Here is a 21,058-nt window from a genome sequence, read left to right on the forward strand (position 1 = left end):
CATGCTCGTGGCGCTTGCTAGCAATAAAGTGACTTTTTTTAACCGGTACACCTTATCTTCTTTACCATTAACTACAAAACCTTCAGATTGTGAGACATAAACTTCCTCTTCCAAATCACCATTTAAAAAGGTGGATTTAACATCAAATTGGTACACTCGCCAATTTAATTTCCTAGCCAAGGCTAAAAAAGTCCTCACAGTTTTAAAGCGAGCAACAGGAGAAAAATTTTCGTCGAAGTCGATACCTTGTTGTTGAGAATAACCCCTTGCGATGAGCGTTGCCTTGTGTTTTTGAATGATGCCTCTGCATGATATTTAGTTCTAAACACCCATATGAGCCTAATAGCTTTCTTTCCTTCGGGCGAATTTACCAAGTCCTAAGTCTGATTCTTCTGAATAGCTAACAACTCTTCTTCCACAGATTTGGAACATTTATCCTCTCCTTCAGCTTCTTTAAAGAAAATAGGATCTGAAACAAGTAAAGCAAAAGTACAAGATGTACTGTCAGCATATCTGGGATTTGGTTTTCTATCCTTTGTTGATCTTCTTAATAGAGTTGTCTCAGCTGAAGGTTCTTCTAATATTGGAGAAGTTGTTGGTGCAATTAATGAGGTAGTCGATGGACTAGCCAAACCAAGATCTGCTACATACTCTTGATCAACAATATCGTCAGAAGGCAACAATTGAATATTTGAACTTTCATTTTCAGAATTAAAGTTCCACCTTGCATCTTCAATAAACACAACATTTCTATTGACGGTGATTTTGCCACTCACTGGATTATATAGCTTATAAGCCTTGGATTGTGTACTATATCGAACAAAGATACATTTTTCATCAAGCTTACGTCGATCTTGTGAATTTACCAACGCATAAGCTATACAAGACACGTAAGTGGCTTACCTTGGGCTTGTTACCTCTCCAAGCTTCATATGGTGTTTGATTATACACAGCCTTGGTGGGGGAAATATTCAGCAAATAGACAGTAGTGGCAACAGTTTCAGCCCAAAATCATTTCGGTAAACTTCTCCCTTCCATCATGCTTCTGCCCATCTCAACAACTGTGCGGTTCTTTCGTTCGGCTACACCATTCTACTCCGGTGTATAAGGTGCTGTGACCTCCCGATGTATTCCATTTTCTTCACAAAAGGAACTGAATTCTTTAGACATAAACTCACCATCTCTATTTGTCCGAAGATTTTTGAGTCTACATCATCCACTTTGCCTCTCAACAAAAGATTTAAATTTCTTGAAATTGTCAAATGTTTCAGATTTAAATTTCAAGAAATATATCCAACTCATACGACTATAGTCATCAGTAAAAAGAAAAAAATATCGACTTCCCCCTAAGGACTCAACACTCATAGGATCGCACAAATCTGCATGAACTAAGTCAAGACAGACAGAAGTTCTCCAAGATTTGCCTACAGGAAAAACCTTTTTACTTTGTTTTCCATAAACACAACTTTCACAAAAATCAAGATTCTCAACTTTTGGCAATCCTAAAACCATTTCCTTTTGACTTAATAACTTCAACCCATTAATATTTAAATGCCCATAACACAGATGCCATAGTCTAGTTTCATTATCACCACTAGCTACCATCGCACATTTCTTGACCATTGAAACTTCTAAAGGAACTATTTTATTATTAGTCATTGAAACTTTAGCAATGGTTTTCCCAGATTTCTTATTTTTAATAGTACAAACTATCACGACTCAAGCCTGGGCCCTGGACAAGGCACACACCTGATACTATAGCTAGTACGAGCGAACGTTCTGGCATATCACCCGAGCATACTTCTAATACAAATGGATAAAGTGAAAGTAATATGAAATTCAATCATGATTTTCTCAAGAGATAAAACTTCACCCAAGTTTATTAACACTGTATAATATCCAACAATTCCAATATCTATGATAAATAAAGACTGAAAATTAAAAAGTTTGCTTGATAACCACACCAGCCTGTGAAGCCTCTAATAAGTACCAATACTAATACGGAAAGGAAAGAAAGAAGATATATAAAAATAATCATCATAACTCGTCCGGCCTCCTGGTGGGAAAGAGGTTCACCAATAGTAGAAGATAGAAATCCTAATGAGACGCCTGACCGCAGACTTGAGCGCTATAACCTACATCATGAAACGATGTAGCGCTAAAGGCGGTCAATACGTGGAATGTATTGGTATGTAAAATCATTTCAAGAGGATAGCATAGCAAGAGACAATAAATGACAACAAAATTCAAATTAAGAGTAAGCGAAGACAACCGGAAAGGAATGAGAATATAAACTAAACTTACAATTGACTAAGGTAAATTTGTTTTTTTTTTTGATTATTTGTGGGAGAAAGTAGTGAACCATCATAAACCACTATGTGAGCGCATGGAGTCTGATCTCGACTCGATCAGCTAAGCTGTCCTATACCTTGCCGGGCATAGGACGTGACATGACATGATTTGGTAGCAAGTATCCATGGTTAGCCCTTTTTCGGGACACATGAAAGAAAAGAAATTATCCAACTTTTGGAATGATCTCTATCCTATGTCGGCAAACATAGTTTCGGGCATTTGTTATTTTTTTAGACCTATGCCTTCACGATCAGCCAACTAACTCCCTTTGCTCATAACGTTATCTTATTTATTTATGTTCAAAGTGTTGGACATATTGGGCCCATGCTCGTGATTTAACCTTTTTAGGCTCATGCACATAATTTAGCCCTTTTTGGCCTCAAGTTGGGAATTCAATTATTTTGTATTCATGAGATTGATACCTTTTCATAACATTCAGAATAGCTAAAAAACTTTCTGTTAAGGATTCATTAACATGATTTCCACAACTCTTGGGAGATTATATTTAGGAGTTAACTGGAAAGATAGTAATTTATACATGGTGTAGTCGCTGAGATAACTAAATCTGTCCAGAAATAGATTTTTAGTATTAAATCAAATTTTAACTGTAAGTTTGGGAAAATCCCTGGAGCATTGCTGTAATTGTTGAAGCTGTAATGAGTGCTTCGCAACTTTGTGGTACTCAACTAAAACACATTTAAAAAGGGAATCATTCTTGCAAACGTTAATCCTAATTGGACCACAATAACTTACAGACATATCTCACAGACAAGAATAATGAGCCAACATAGTTTACTGTAGAGCGTCAACCAAACAACAAACCACCAGTTTACGACATGAAATAAAAACAGGGCAACCTAAAATCAATATCTATTAGTTTAGTAGCCTTAAATAGATTGCACATACATTAGAGAGAAACATAAGACAAATTCTTTTAGCATCAAGGTAGTTAGTTTGCAACAATTAAGGACCTTTGAAATCGTAGCAATTACAGTAACTTGGTTTTTCAGGGATGCCCAACATGGGCTTTGACTCTACTGCCAGACTCAAGTTTTCAGAATTTCACAAAATAACTTAGGCAACCAGGGAAAATTCTTTAATATATACAAACACCAAGTTAACAGTACCAGACCATGTGGAGTGAAGCAGATTACAAAACATAAAAGGGAACATCCAGGAAAGTGAGCAAGAGACAGTTCTACATACCTCAAAACGTTTAACGGGTTTGAGATTGAAAGACAAAATTTTTGAGATTGATTCCCAACCAATTCTCTTTTGTTTCTTAGAAGTTATGATTGAGAGAAGGAAAAGAAATATTGACCGCTGAAACTTATGAAAACTAATGAAAGAAAAAGGGTATTGGCTGCTGCTGGAAAGGTTTAAAAAAACTATTGAAGGGAAAAGAGAGGCTTTTATCATGTTATTTGGAGGAAAACAAAGGGGCTTGTATTAATTTGTGTAATTGATGCAACTTGGCTGGGAAAATAACGTTCAGTAGAAAGAACGTATGAAACTGATATTAAAGAAACGTCTTAAATTTCATGAAATAAATTATTGAACAAAAATACAAAATTGCACTTGAGATATCTCACCAAGAAATGGGCCTGAGATGTTACAATATCTCCCCCTTGGGACCATTCGTCCTCGAATGAAGGTTATATATTCGTGTCAAACTCAACGCACAGAATTAGGGGATGAAACTTCTACTAATGAACTTTTCATATGATTATATTTCTCACCATAACTCCAAAAGAAACTGTAGCACCCCGAAAAAATCGTCCATGCGTTAGCTCGTGGTAATATGTTCTTAGAGTTAAATCACTAGAATAGTGACAAAGAGACTTAGTCTCATTTTTGGCTTCCAAAATGAGTAAAGTTTAAACCATATATAATTTCTCTAATTTTGAATTTTTATCATGTGGAAAATTGAATGAGCTTTCCGTCGATATAAGATTCGTCAAAATCTGATACCCGGGCAAGAAGTTATGGCTAATTTAAGTCCTAATCGTAAAACACCGTCATTTTGGTGCTTGGCGCGTCGCGGAGTGGGTGTATTTAGCAATTGTCAAATTCCAGTTGCCTAGCGCGATTGTGGTGAGTCACACTAAAGTTTCAGGTCCCAACCAGTGGGACAACACGATGGCTCCGTGTCGCAGAGACCTTAAGAATCCCATTCGTCAATTTTCAGTGAGTCACCGCGATTGTGGCGCATCGCGGTGGCCCATAAAACTAGGCTCCCAGTTATATTTTATTCCATATCATTAAGAGCATATTGGGTATTTTTCACCCCATTATCATCTTAAACATGGGATTATACTCCCAAGTGCCCACATTATTCATATTTTCTTCAAAAATTCACAAGAACACTATCTAGGGTTCCAAACAAGAATCCCAAATAACTCAAGATTCAACCGTGGATTTTAAAAGATAATTAGAAAGTTAGAATTCCCACGCTGTAGGCTTCACGAATCATCTATTATTTTCTGTGATTGAGGTACGTGGGATTTTCCTAAAATCTCATGAGCATAGAAATCATGTTTTTAAGAAAAGGGTTTCGGATTTATGAATATATTCATGTTTTAAAGCATTGATGATATTGTTTTGGCCTTTAGGCCTTCCCCTAAATTGATTTGAAATTTTATATATATGTAAGCATGTGTTTTAAGGCCGATGATTGAATTGAGAGCATGATTCATGAAAAAAAATCCCTCTCTTGTGATGATTTTCATTTACTTATGATATACTATGAAATCATTTGAATGCATCTTGAAAAGCATGTTATGAAATATCTTGAATAATGTTATATTTGGATAATGATTTTGATTCCAAAAGACAGAGGGTTGTTTATGTTGATGAATTTTGAACATAATCATATAATGAAAAGAGTTGCATGGTTGTTAAAGATTGCATGACCACCACTTGCTTATTGAAAGGATGAGAACTTTTCAATAGCTTTGACTTATATTTTCGAAACATGAAATCTCTTACGCGAATTACATGTTTGGGTGGTCTGAACTATGTTTTAATGAAAAGATCATGCTTATTGCATTGTGTCTTAGAAAACATGACTTGCAAAGTCTTGATAGGGCGATACCAAAATAGATAATGCCATAACAGACCCAGACAAACATAGAAACCAGATTTTCATGACTAAAGATTTCAGAATGATATTTGTTTAGAAATGGATAAAATTAGGAATAAAGAGATGTTAGGTGGTCCCCCAAAGAAGGCACAAGTTCAGACAACTCATTTCCCAAAATTATGATTTGCCGATCCGGTATATTATATTACGCTGGCTTAGTGCCCTGTGGCATATTAGACTTAGATACTCCAACCCTTGTGGCACACTTGGGTTGGGGGCTTCCCCACCGAGTCAGTGGCGGACTCCATATAACCCGTGGGGTTTTAGACTTGTAGGGGTGTACCACCTAACTCAGAAGTAATACGAAGATCAGAAATTGCACTAACAGAAAGGTTTTTATTATTATCAAAATGCCTATGTATTTTGGAATTTATATCGTATGTGATGTTTTATGACTAGCTATCAACTATTTTATTTATATTAAAAGTTTTATTTTGGATTGCTCTGCTTACCAGTATATCTGTATTGATCCCCCCTCCCCCCACCCTTCCTTACCTTTCAGGTTCTGAGGCACAGTCTAGGGGTTCTGATAAGCAGTAGATTTCTTTAGACAGAAGTGCAGGGTTTAGTCGGTGAGCCTTCTATATTTCAGAAGGAATAGTTATTTTCAGACATTTATTATCAGTTATGGTTTGGTCTACTGGGGCCTTGTCCCAGCTTTTCAGACAGTTATCTTTAGATCATGTAGTAGAGATTTCACAGACTGTTCCAGACGTTGTTAGTGATTTTTGGATTTCATTCCTTAATGTTAAACTTGATTCGTAGTATGACCATGTTTTCGTATCAGATTATATTTCCGCATCTTTTTTTATTAGATGAATGTTGTGCATGATTACCAGAAGAGTAGGACGCCGGGACCTTCTTGGTTCGGGATGTCCGTCACGGCCAGGCCCTAGTTTGGGTCGTGATAGAAACTCACCAAGATAAATGATAAACACAAATTATGAACAAACAACACTAGACATACGCACGATTTATGAAAGGCATACCATGTGGCTTGATTTTTTAAAAAATGAAAATCAAGAATTTATGGAATATCATGAGTAAGGATTTGCATTATTACCTTCGTTGCCTTCCTCTTGAGAAGTGAATAGGTGAGGATATCTTTCCTTCATATCTTCCTCTGATTCCCACGTATCTTCCCCAAACTTTTGATTTTTCCACAACACCTTTACCGAAACAATTTCCTTTGCTCTCAACTTGCGAACTTGACGATCCAATATCTCAATGGGAACTTCTTCATAATTTAATGAATTTTTTATAACAACACTCTTCGTCAGGACTATAAGAGTAGGATAACCTACACACTTCCTAAGTAAGGATACATGAAATACTGGATGAACCGAGGCCAGTTCCATGGGCAAATCTAACTCATAGGAAACCTTTCAAACTTTTCTCAAAATCTGGTAAGGACCAATATAACGGAGACTAAGTTTCCCCTTCTTTCCAAAATGCATGACACCCTTCATTGGTGACACCTTCAAGAACACCCAATCATTTACCTCAAACTCCAAGTCCCTACGCCTCCTATTTGAGTAGGATTTTTGGCGACTCTGAGCAGTTTTCAACCTTTCTCGAATAACCTTAACCTTCTCGACAGCTTTATAAACCAAATTTGGGCCTTATAACTTAGTTTCACCGACCTCAAACTATCGAATAGGAGATCTACATCTTTCCCCATATAGATCTTTGAAAGGATCCATCCGAATACTTGAGTGGTAACTATTATTGTATACAAACTCAATAAGAGATAGGTGTTCCTCCCAATTTCCTTTGAAGTCAAGTACGCACACCCTCAACATATCCTCTAGTGTCTGAATAGTGTGCTCCGCTTGGCCATCTATCTGAGGTGAAAAGCAGTACTAAAGTTCACCTGTGTACCCAAACCCCTTTGAAAGAACCTCCAAAAATGAGCAGTAAACTAGGTGCCTCTGCCTGAAATGATAGACACCGGGGTTTCATGCAACCTGACAATTTCCCAAATATACAATTGGTCATAATCTTCAGCTGAGTATGTCATCTTAACAGGCAAGAAATAAGCATACTTAGTCATCCAATCCACAATCACCCAAATTGAGTCATGTTGACGCTGAGAACGTGGTAACCCCATCACAAAATCCATATTTATCATATCTTCCTTCCATACTGGAAGAGATATATCTTGAACAAAACCACCAGGTTTTTGATGCTCGACCTTAACCTGCTGACAATTTGGGCACTTGAGAACAAAGTCAGCAATATTTGCTTCATGTTGTTCCATCAATAAATTTCCCTCAAATCATGATACATTTTGGTAGATCTGGGGTGAATGGAGTACCTGGAATAATGGTCCTCTGCCATGATCCTTTCTCGCAACCCATCAGCATCTGGGATGCAAAGTCTACCCTGGTACCTCAGAACACCATCTTTCCCTTGTTCAAAAGCCATAATCTTTTATTCCAGAACTTCTTTCTTCAATTGCAAGAGAATGGGATCATTATTCTATTTTTCTTTGACTTCTGACACTAGAGACGATTCTGACATATTTTGTAAAACCACCCCACCATCCTCAGAGTCTAGGAGTCAGACTCCTAAATTAGAAAGATAATGAAAATCTTTCGTGAGTCCTTTCTTCTCTTCCTCCACATGTGCAAGACTTCCCATAGGCAATCTACTTAGAGCATCTGCAACCACGTTTGCCTTACTAGGATGATAGAGAAAACTTAAATCATAGTCCCTGAGTAACTCAAGCCACCTCCTTTGCCTGAGATTCAACTCCTTCTGACTGAAAACATATTGGAGGCTTTTATGATCAGTGAAAATATCAACAGATACCCCATAAAGATAGTGATGCCAAATCTTCAAAGCAAAAACCACAGCTGCTAATTCAAGATTGTGAGTAGGGTACTTTCTTTCATTATTTTAAGCTTCCTCGAGGCATAGGTTATAACCTTACCACATTGTATAAATACACAACTAATACCAACCCGTGAAGTATCACAATAAACCACGAAGCCTTCATTTCCCTCTCGGTAAAGTCAACACTGGGCAGAGGTTAATCTATCTTTCAGCTCGTGAAAAATCTTCTCACATGCCTCCGACCATTGAAACTTGACCATTTTCTGAGTCAATCAAGTTAAAAGAGCAGCATGGAGGAAAATCCCTCCATAAATCTCCTATAGTAACTAGCTAGACCCATAAAGCTTCTAATTTTAGAAGGTGTAGTAGGTCTGGGCCAATTTTTCACTACCTCGGTCTTTTGAGATTCAACCTGGATGGCTTTGCCATAAATAATATGGCCCAAAAATGCTACCGACTCTAACCAAAATTCATACTTAGAGAATTTAGCATACAATTCATGATCCTTAAGTGTTTGAAGAACAATCCTATGATGATTAGCATGCTCCTCCTTACTTCGAGAATAGAATAAAATATCATCAATGAAGACGATTATGAATATATCCAAATATGGTTAAACACCCTGTTCATAAGGTCCATAAAAACTGTAGGAGCATTAGCCAAACCATAGGACATGATTAAAAATTTAAAGTGACCATATTGGGTCCGGAAAGCTGTCTTCGGAATATCACACTCTCTAAATTTTAATTGATGGTAACCAGATCTGAGATCTATTTTAGAAAAATACTTGGCACCTTGTAGCTGATCGAATAAGTCATCTATTCTAGGAAGAGGGTACTTATTCTTTATAGTAACTTTATTTAGCTGGCGGTAATCAATGCACATCCATAGTGAACCATCCTTCTTACATACGAACAAGGCTGGAGCACCCCAAGGAGAAATGCTAGGCCTTATGAAACCCTTATCAAGAAGATCTTTCAACTCTCCTAACTCTGCAGGAGCTATTCTATATGGTGTAATAGAGATAGGTTGAGTGTCGAAAAAAAGATCGATCCCAAAATCTATTTCCTTATCGGGAGAAACTCTTGGAAGATCGTCAGGAAAAACTTCTGGATACTCATTGATAATAGGAACTGGTTGGAGTGAAGGTATTTCTGACTTAGAATATTTGACTCAAACCAAGTGGTAAATAAACCCCTTGGATATAATTTTTTGGGCCTTAAGATATGATAAGAATTACCCTTTAGGCACGATAGAACTACCTTGCCATTCAAGAACTGTTTTTTTGGGAAACTGAAACTTGACCACCCTTGTTCTATAATCAATGGAAAATTAACTTAAATACAACCATTCCATACCCAATATAACATCAAAGTCCACCATTTCCAACTCAACTAAGTCAACTGTGGTGTCTTTATGGAGGAAGGTAACTACACAATCTCTATCTTGTCTAGTAATAATAGACTCACCAATAGAAGTGGAAATTGAAAATTGATCTAGAATTTGTTCGGGAAAACCTCCAAACTTCATGGCTACATATGGGGTCACAAAGGACAAGGAAGCACCAGGATCAAGTAGGACATAAACATAGTGAGAAAAGACTTTCAACATACCAGTAACCACATCAGGAGAAGTCTCCAAATCCTGGTGATTTCCCAAAGCATACACACGATTCTGAACTCTAACAATCCCATGAGTAGTGCTCTGACTTGCTGCAGGAACTGAAGCAGAATATTAGGCTCTGTTGCCCCCATTAACTTCCTTTGCTGATGGACAATCCTTTTGTATATGACCCCGCTGACCACACCCATAGCACACCTTTTCCGTACCGACACTCGCCAGAGTGATTCTTTCCACAAATAGTACAAAAAGGATATGATGGAACCACTGTCTTCCATATTTCTGTGACTGAGAACCTTGAACCTTGAAATTTTGATTAGTCTAAACATGCTGGTTGATCCTAGCCTAGGTGTAGGTGTACTAGCTGAAGACGGAGCAGGTCCAGATGACCTCTTGTGAAAGAAATCTTTATTTTCGTTTCCTGACCGTTGTTAAGTAGACTCATTACCTGTTGACTTGGACCTCTTATTCTGAAACTCCTCCCTATTTTTTTTCCTCCTCAACCTGTTGAACATACACCATCAATCTGGAAATATTCATATCACTAATCAACAATGCTGCTTTGCACCCTTTTCGTATGTGTTTTGCAAGTCCAAACATAAATTTCAGCATCTTAGCCCTCATTTTAGATACCAACTCTGGAGCATATAGAGACAATTTAATGAACTTGAGAACATACTCTTTCACACTCATCTTTTCCTATTTTAAATTAACAAACTCCTGTACCTTGGCCTCCCTTAGATCTTATGGAAAGAAATGGTCAAGGAAAGAATTAATAAAATCATCCCATACTGCAGGAGGTGTATTTTCACCATGAGCAAGCTCCCACTGATCATACCAGATACCAACAACATCCTTCAACTGGTAGGATACAAGCTCAACTCCCTCTGTGTCACTAGCATGCATAACCCTTAAGATTTTTTCAACTTCGTCAATAAAATTTTGGGGATCCTCATCGGCCTTTGATCCTGTGAACGTAGGTGGATTCATCTTAAGGAACGCTTGGATATTAGAAATATTGGAAGAGTCATGAGAGTTGGAGCTGGTAGGACCCGAGTGACTGGACTGAGATGCTACAAGCTGTGTGAGCATCTGAATAGCCTGCCTAAATTCACCATTGGTAGCATCAACATGAGGAGGCTATGTAGAGGATGTTCTGGGTACCCAAACTGGAAAAGGTATCATAGAAGATGCATTAGCACCAGTATTTTTCCCAAAAGTGCGAGCTCCATTTTTGGTATGCATCATATAAGTCGAGGGCATATCGCTAGTGTTGGCATGGGAAAGAGCCCGAGTACCAGTATTTGTCCTCGAGCTAATAGGTCTTTTAGGAGGGATGAACTGTAACAAGTGGCAAGCATGAATTATAATAATTTCATAGAGTTGAACTTTATCGAACGAAATAGAGTATGAAAGAATGGGAAATATATCCTAAATGCCCTGTAGCATTCTAATTATAAGTGTGGCGTTCTTCACACTCATAGAAAGAATACTACAAGACACGGCTTCACAGGCACCCTAGGACACTTTAACTCTTGTCTCTGATACCAAGTTTATTATGACCCAACCCGAGACGGGGCCCTGGACGTGGCACACACCCGATACTGTATCTAGTATGAGCGAACATTATGGCATATCACCCAAGCATACTTCTAATACAAATGGATAAAGAGGAAGTAATATGAAATTCAATCATGATTTTCTCGAGAGATAAAACTTCACCCAAGTTTATTAACACTGTATAACATCCAACAATTTCAATATCTATGATAAATAAAGACTGAAAATTACAAAGTTTTCTTGACAAATACACTAGCCTGTGAAGCCTCTAATAAGTACCAATACTAATACTGAAAGAAAAAGAAGAAGATATATAATAATCATCATCATATCTCGTTCGACCTCCTGATGGGAAAGAGGCTCACCAATAGTAGAAGATAGAAATCCTAATGAGACGTCTGACCGCGGACTTGAGCGCCAGAACCTACATCATGAAACGATGTAGTGCCAAAGGCGGTCAATACATGGAATGTATTGGTATGTAAAATCATTTCAAGAGGATAGCATAGCAAGAGACACTAAATGACAACAAGATTTAAATTAAAAGTAAGTGAAGAATGTCAAGAATGGACCTTGGGTCTAACTCAACCTCAAAAGCTAGCTCAAGAGGGGAGGATTACCCAAATCCATATAAGCAAACTACTAGTTTATTCCCTAACCAATGTGGGACTTTTACCCATTCTAACACCCCCCCTCACGCCCAGTCCCAACTAGCACTGGCGCATGGACCGGGAGCCCAAAATAGGGATGGACCTGGCTCTGATACCATGTCAAAGAAATGGAACTTGAGCCTAAATCAATCTCAAAAGCTAGCTCAAGAGGGGAGGATTACACAAGTCCATATAAACAAACTACCAGCCATGGGTAAAAGTCCCACATTGGTTGGGGAATGGACTGGTAGTTTTCTTATATAGACTTGGGTAATCCTCCCCTCTTGAGCTAGCTTTTGAGGATAATTTAGACCCAAGGTCCATTCTTTATCATGGTATCAGATCCAGGTCCATTCCCATTTTGGGCTCTCGGTCCACGCGCTAGTGCCAGTTGGGCCTGGGCGTGAGAAGGGTGTTAGAGTGGGTAAAAGTCCTACATTGGTTGGGGAATGGACTGGTAGTTTGCTTATATGGACTTGGGCAATCCACCCCTCTTGAGCTAGCTATTGAGGATGAGTTAGGCCCAAGTTCCATTTCTTTATCAAAGACAACTGGAAAGGAATATGAATATAAAATAAACTTATAATTGACTAAGGTAAATTTATTTTCTTTAATTATTTGTTGGAGAAAGTAGTGAACCGTCATAAACCACCATGTCAGTGCATGGAGTCTGATCTCGGCCCGATTAGCTAAGCCATCCTATACCTTGCCCGGCATAGGACGTGACATGACATGATTTTCTAGCAAGTATCCATGGTTAGCGCCTTTTTGGGACACATGAAAGAAAAGAGAGTATCTGACTTGCGGAATGATCTCTATCCTATGTCGGCAATCATAGTTTCGGGCATTTGTAGTTTTTTTTAGACCTATGCCTTCACGATCAGCCAACTAACTCCCTTTACTCATAACGTTATCTTATTTATTTATGTTCAAAGTGTTGGACATATTAGACCCATGCTCGTGATTTAACCTTTTTAGGCTCATGCACATAATTTAGCCCTTTTAGCCTCAAGTTGGGAATTCAATTATTCTGTATTCATGAGATTGATACCTTTCAATAACATTCAGAATAGCTAAAAAACATTTTGTTAAGGATTCATTAACATGATTTCCACAACTCTTGAGAGATTATATTTAGGAGTTAACTGGAAAGATAGTAATTTATACATGGTGTAGTAGCTGAGATAACTAAATCTGTCCAGAAATAGATTTTTATTATTAAATCGAATTCTAACTGTAAGTCTGGGAAAATCCCTGGAGCATTGCTGTAATTTTTGAAGCTATAATGAGTGCTTCACAACTTTGTGGTACTCAACAAAAACACATTTAAAAAGGGAATCATGCTTGCAAACGTTAATCCTAATTGGACCACCATAACTTACAGACATATATCACAGACAAGAATAATGAGCCAACATAGTTCACTGTAGAGCATCAAACAAACAATATATCACCAGTTCACGACATGAAATAAAAGTAGGAAAACCTAAAATCAATATCTATTAGTTCAGTAGCCTTAAATAGATTGCACATACATTAGAGAGAAACATAAGACAAATTCTGTTAGCATCAAGGTAGTTAGTTTGCAACAATTAAGGACCTTTGAAATCGTAGAAATTACAGTAACTTGGTTTTTCAAGGATGCCCAACATGGGCTTTGATTCTACTGCCAAGCTCAAGTTTTCAGAATTTCACTAATAACTTAGGCAACCAGGGAAAATTCTTTAATATATACAAACACCAAGTTAACAATACCAAACCATGTGGAGGGAAACAGATTATAAAACATAAAAGGGAACATCTAGGAAAGTGAGCAAGATACAATTCTACATACCTCAAAACATTTAACGGGTTTGAGATTGGAAGACGAAATTTTTGAGATTTATTCCCAACCAATTCTCTTTTGTTTCTTAGAAGTTGTGATTGAGAGAAGGAAAAGAAATATTGACTTCTAAAACTTATGAAAACTAATGAAAGAAAAAGGGTATTGACTGCTAGAAAGCTTTGGAAAAACTGATGAAGGGAAAAGGGAGGCTTTTATCATATGATTTGGAGGAAAACAAAGGGGCTTGTATTAATTTGTGTAACTGATGCAACATGGCTAGGAAAATAAAGTTCAGTAGAAAGAACGTATGAAACTAATATTAAAGAAACATCTTAAATTTCATAAAATAAATTATTGAACAAAAATACAAAATTACCCTTGTGATATCTCACCAAGTAATGGGCCTGAGATGTTACACAAACACCAAAGAAATTGATTATCCGCTAATCATTAACTGTCCAATGCTAAGTAAATTATGAGATAGACTAGGAACAAACATTACATCTTCTAAAATCTTAGCATTACCTTGGCTGGTCATAATGCTAATAGTACCTCTTCCTTCAATGTGAATCTTCTTGTTTCTCCTAGCCTTACGTCTAACTTTTTGGACTCATCAAGCTCCTTGAACAAAGATCTTGTTCCAGACATATGGTTGGAACTGTTAGCATGATGATGTAAATATTGTATATATTAATGTAACCACATATTGTTGTATATTAGTGTAATTACATAAATTTGATTTAGTAATTAAAGAGAATAATAGTGGCTTTAGTAGGCAAATTTGGTGGGATAGAATAGCAGATTTAGAGGGATAGAATATGATAGAATAGCGGATTTAGAGGGATAGAAAAGCTGATCTTTAGGGATAGGAAGACAAATCTTTAGGGATGTAATCATTGAATATTTTCTATTTAATGGAAAGACTCTCAATATTGATGGGCATTCAGTAGAAAATTGACATGGTATCAGAGCCTTCTTTTGGCTATCTTGTTTCATAGAGTTCATTTGTGGTTCCTTTCAGTCTTTTTGGAAATTTCGGTTTTTGTTGATTGTTCCTCAACAATTAACACCTTGGACTTTGATCTTTGTCATTTTGGTTATACTTTTGAGTCAGTGTTTCTAGTTTTCATAAATCTAACTTCATATCAGTTTAAATCATTCAGTGTTCATTTCACTGGAAAGAATTTTTTGTCATGGGAGTTTCATTTTCAGATATTTGTCACTGAAAAAGAACTATGGGGCCATATAGATGGAGCCGATCCTGCTCCTACTGATCCTACAAAGTTAGGTGAATGGAAGATTAAAGATGCTTGGGTGATGACATGAATTTTAGGGTCAATTGACCCTCTTATTGTTCTTAATCTCAGGCCTTACAAGATAGCTAAAGCCACGTGGGATTATTTATAAAAGGTTTACAACCAAGATAATAGTGCCTGACGCTTTCACTTAGAGTATGAAATTGCTAATTACTCTCAAGGAGGTCTTTCTATTCAGGATTATTTTTCTGGATTTCAGGACTTATGGGCTAAATTTACAGATATTGTTTATTCCAAAATACCTGCCGAATCTTTCTCTGTAATTCAACAAGTTCAAGAGCAAAGCAAGCAAGATCAATTTTTAATGGAGTTACACTGTGAGTTTGAGAGTGTTCTCTCCCACTTGATGAATTGTGACCCATCTCCCTCCTTGAATGTTTGTTTTAGGGAATTACTTCATGAAGAGTAGCGTTTTGTCACACAAAATGCTTTCAAGCAAGTTGATGATATTGTTGTTGCATTTTTTGCCCAAGGTAAAGGAAAGGGTAGGGATATGACTAGAACTCAATGCTACAGTTACAAGGGATATGGTCATATTGCTTGCAATTGTGGCAAGAAGCTTTGTAATTATTGCCAACAACAAGGACACATTATCATAGAGTGTATCACACGCCCTCAAAATCATAAGGTTAATGATTTTCAAGCTGGGACAAATGGTTTCACTTCTGAGAAGTCATCTTCAGGACAAGTTCTTACTCCTGAAATGGTAAGACAAATGATCATGTTGGCTTTTTCAGCTTTAGGGCTACAAGGTAATGATCTTGCATCTAATTTTTGGTTTCTTGATTCTGGAGCTTCCAATCATATGGCCAACTCATCTAGTATGCAAAAAAATGTTCGTAAGTATCATGGTCCATCACAAATTTAAGTTGCCAATGGTAGTAATTTACCCATTACCAAGGTTGGGGATATTACTAAAACTTTCAACAATGTTTTTTGTGTCACCAAAGCTCTCCACTAGTTTTATTTCAGTTGGACGATTGGTAGATAACAATTGTGATGTGAATTTTTCTTGCAATGGTTGTCTTGTGCAGGATCAGGTGTCGGGGATGATAATTGTGAAGGGGCCTAAAGTTGGATGACTATTTCCTATACACTTTTCTATTCCTCGTGTTCTATCATTTACGTGTAGAGCCCTAAAGTTGGACGACTGTTTCCTATACACTTTTTCATTCCTCGGGTTCTATCATTTGCTTGTACTTCTACAACTAGTAAGACTGAGGCATGGCATAAGTGCTTAGGATATCCAAAGTCTATTGTGTTATCTCATTTATCAAATTCGGGTTTATTGGGGAACAAAAATTAATTTTCCGCTGCTTCTTTTAATTGTTCTACTTGTAAATTAGGCAAGAGTAAGATTCTTTCTTTATTTAATTTTGGTAGTCGTGCTACAAAGTGTTTTGATGTCATTCATAGTGATGTTTGGGGTATTTCACCAATTATTTCTCATGCTCATTTCAAGTACTTTATGACATTTATAGATGATTATACTTGATTTACGTGGGTATATTTTCTTCGATCCAAATCTGAGGTATTTTCCATATTCAATACATTTTTGGCCTATATTGAGACTCAATTTTCTACTCGCATCAAATTATTAAGATCTAATTCTGGTGGAGAATATATGTCTTACAAGTTCAAAAAAAATTTTCTTAAAAAAGGAATTGTCTCACAATGCTCCTGTCCATATACACCACAACAAAATGGGGTTGCTGAACGTAAAAATCGTCATATCTTAGATATCACTCGTACTTTATTGCTTGAGTCCTCTGTTCCATCTAAGTATTGGGTGGAATCTTTGTCTACTGCTGTTTTTTTAATTAATAGACTACCATCTAAAGTCTTAAATCTTGAATCTCCATATTTTCGTCTTTATCACAAAAATCCAAGCTATGATAATTTTCATACATTTGGTTGTATTTGTTTTGTGCATCTTCCTCCGTCTTAGCGTAATAAACTTTCTGCTCAGTCTACTAAATGTGCTTTTATGGGTTATAGTACTTCACAGAAAGGTTTTCTCTGTTATGATCCATGTTCTAATAAATTTCATATTTCTAGAAATGTTGTTTTCTTTGAGAATCAGTATTTTTTTCTGACTCATGTTGAGTCATCTCCTGCTTCTCTTATTCTTCCTACTTTTTAGGATTTTTTATCTTCTTCTAAGAGGTTCAAACCTGGATTTGTGTATGAACATCAGCGGCCAACTTTACCCCCTCTTGATATTGATCCACCACCTGAAACTGCTCCACAACTAAAATCTGAGAATTCTTCAAGGCCTGCTCCTCTTGAGCCCACTCAGTGATCTACGAGAGTATCTTGTACTCCTAATTGGTATGGCTTTTCATCTACTTTATCCATCATTTCTTTTCCAACTTTTTACTCACAAGCTTCCAAGCATAAATGTTGGCAGAAGGCAATAGAGGAAGAACTTTTAACTCATAAAGAAAATGACACATGGGATATTGTTTCATGTCCTTCAAATGTCCATCCAATTGGATATAAATGGGTTTATTCAATTATACTTCATTCTGATGGAACTCTTGATCGGTACAAATCTCGGTTGGTTGTTCTTGGTAACAAGTAGGAGTATGGTGTGAACTATGAAGAGACTTTTGCACCGGTAGCAAAAATGATGATGGTGTGAACTATTATTGCCATTGCTGTTTTACAAAACTGGACTCTTCATCAAATGGATGTCAAAAATGCTTTTCTTCATGGTGATCTCAAGAGGATATTTATATGAAACCTCTACCAGGTTTGTTCTTATTGCCTATATCAGATGTATGCAAGTTGAAGCGGTCTTTGTATGGATTAACACAAGCTCCCAGAGCTTGGTTTGACAAATTTCGGTCTACTTTGCTACAATTCTCTTTTGAGCAGAGCAAATATGACTCATCTTTGTTTCTTCAGAAAACATCCACAGGTTGTGTTCTTCTTTTGGTATATGTAGATGACATTATTATTACAGGAACTGATTCTTCACTAATCACTAGCCTGCAACAGCAACTTAAGTATTCTTTTCATATGAAAGATCTTGGTACTCTTACATATTTCTTGGGTTTGGAAGTTCATCGTGATTCATCCGGGGTGTTTCTAAATCAACACAAATATACCCAAGATTTGATTTCTTTGACAGGTCTTTAGGATTCCTCCTCTGTAGATACTCTATTAGAATTGAATGTCAAGTATCACCGGCAGGAAGGCAATTTTTTTCCTGATCCAACTATATTTTGGAAATTAGTTGGGAGCTTAAATTACCTTACTATTACCAGGCCTGATATCTCTTTTGCAGTTCAACAAGTTAGTCAATTCATACAAGCTCCCCATCATCATTTGGTGGCTGTCTGTCGCATCATTCGATATCTCCTAGGAACATCTACTCGTGGATTATTCTTTCCTAGTGGTTTGCCTATTCGTCTTAATGCTTGTAGTAATTCTAATTGGGCAGGATGTTCTGACACTTGTCGTTCGGTTGGTGCATATATCTTGGAGAGTCTTTGATATCTTGGAAGAGTAAAAAGCAAGATCGCGTATCAAAATCTTCAACAGAGGCTGAATATCGAGCAATGTCTATTGCGTATTCTGAGATTGTGTGGCTTCGCGGATTACTTGCTGAGATTGTATTTCCTCAATCTAATCCTACTCTTCTCTATGCTAACAATACAAGTGCTATTTAGATTGCTACTAATCCAATTGATCATGAGTGGACCAAAAATATCGAAGTAGATTGTCATTATATACGAGAAGCTGTAGATAATGGTGTCATTACTCTTCCTCACATGTCCAATGATCTTCAAATAGCTGATGCATTTTCAAAATCAATGGCACGACGATGACATTAGTTTCTAGTCGGCAAATTGATGCTTCTTGATCTGCCAGCATCAATTTGAGGGGGGATGTTAGCATGATGATGTAAATATTGTATATATTAATGTAACCATATATTGTTGTATATTAGTGTGATTGCATAGATTTGATTTAGTTATTAAAGAGAATAATAGTGGCTTTAGTAGGAAGATTTGGTGGGATAGAATCATAGAATAACGGATTTGGAGGGATAGAATAGCGGATTTAGAGAGAACAAAAAGCCGATTTTTAGGGATAGGAAGATGGATCTTTAGGGATGTAATCATTGAATATTTTCTATTTAATGGCAAGACTCTCAATATTGAGGGGAATTCAACAAAAAATTGATAGAAACATCCACTGTCCAAAAACCAAACATCATTAGGAGTCCGTTTTTCACAATAAAGGTCCATGAACATCTTACTTTCATCATCATTTTCCTCTACAAATCTTTCTTGGCTATTTTCATCCCTCTGCTTTTGCCAGCAATAAGCTTCTTTATGTCTTGGTTTTTTAGTTTCTCAGAAACGTTCTGTTCTGCTTCTCTTTATTTGATCCTCCTCTATCTCGACTTCTTCTATGGGCTCTTCCATGACCTCTTCCTCAAAATCCACCTCTGTCTCGGTCACGATTTGCAAAGTTTTCTAGCTTATCTTTTTTTTGAGTGGACTCCCCCTTCACCTGAAATGCCTTCTCTTTATTTTTCTCATGTGACCTTAGGATCCTGTCTTCATGAGCTTGCAAAGAACTCATTAGTTCATCAAAAGTATAATCAGATAAGTTATGAGATTCCTCTATCGCAGCAACAACATGTTCAAACTTTGGAGTAAGACTCCTTAAAAATTTTGCTACAATAGTTTCTTCAGATATATCTTCACCATAAGACTTCATTTGATTAACAAGATAAGAAAATCTAGACAAATAAGTTTGAACAGCTTCATTACTTTTCATAGAAAGAGTTTCAAAGTCACGATGGTAAGTTTGCAATTTTACCGTAATCACCTTGGCCGAACCTTGAAATTCCTTCTTCAAAATATTCCATGGATCTGAGGATGTAGTTGTTGTTGCAATTCTTGCAAAAATTGTGTGATGGACTGCTTGTTGAATCAGGAACAACGCTTTGGCGTCGTTCTTTTTTATCCCTTTCAATTTGTCTGTCTCTTCGTCAGAGCCTGCTTGATCCACAAAGACTGCTTCAACTAGCTTCCAAACCCCTTGTGATTTGAAAAGAGTTTTCATTGCCATTTTGTTTTTATCTCACACCTTCTCTTTCTTTCCTCTCAAATACTCAATTGATATAAGCCTCACGACTCACTCAATTTCAAAAAGAAACTAGGCTTTGATACCACATTTGTTGGAAAGAAAAAAAAGTAGAAAGCTTAATGAGTAGCTGGACAGAAAACAGAGGTAAGGAGAAGAAAAATACTGTAGTGATTTCTTTTTCTGATTGCAATATGAAAGTAAAGAGACATGCCTATAAATAGGCTTACAATAAACTGAAAATTCTAAACTTTAGGTCCACTAACCCACTGATTTACTGACTACCTAATAATCTGCAACACTATCTAAACTTGCTAGAATAAAGGAAACTAACTACCAACTAATTTCCTAAAGACTTGGTCAAGTATCTTTGAATCATTTCTCAACATAGACTTCGTCAAACGGATGATCAAATGGTGCATTTTCTTTTCTGCCTACTTTAGTGTTGGAAATTATTTAATTTGTCAGAATTTTTTGTGTAAATTTTGTCCTCTATCAGGCTAGTAGCTCCACATGTAGTGCTTATAACAAGACTTGTTTATCTGAGTCGGTCAGGAAGCATGATGGATATTTTGTCTCTAAACAGGTATTATTTGCAAATCACTGTGGTCTTGAGCTGATTTGCATTCTTTAACTGTATTAGAATCTG

At 36.8% G+C, this 21,058-nt stretch overlaps 1 pseudogene; it reads left to right on the plus strand.

Moving 5' to 3' along the window:
- Positions 1-21,058, plus strand: part of LOC124898626 — a 30,363-nt pseudogene that overhangs the window by 1,928 nt on the left and 7,377 nt on the right.

Source organism: Capsicum annuum, chromosome 5 (genome assembly GCF_002878395.1).
Source record: "Capsicum annuum cultivar UCD-10X-F1 chromosome 5, UCD10Xv1.1, whole genome shotgun sequence".
NCBI classification, from domain to species: domain Eukaryota; kingdom Viridiplantae; phylum Streptophyta; class Magnoliopsida; order Solanales; family Solanaceae; genus Capsicum; species Capsicum annuum.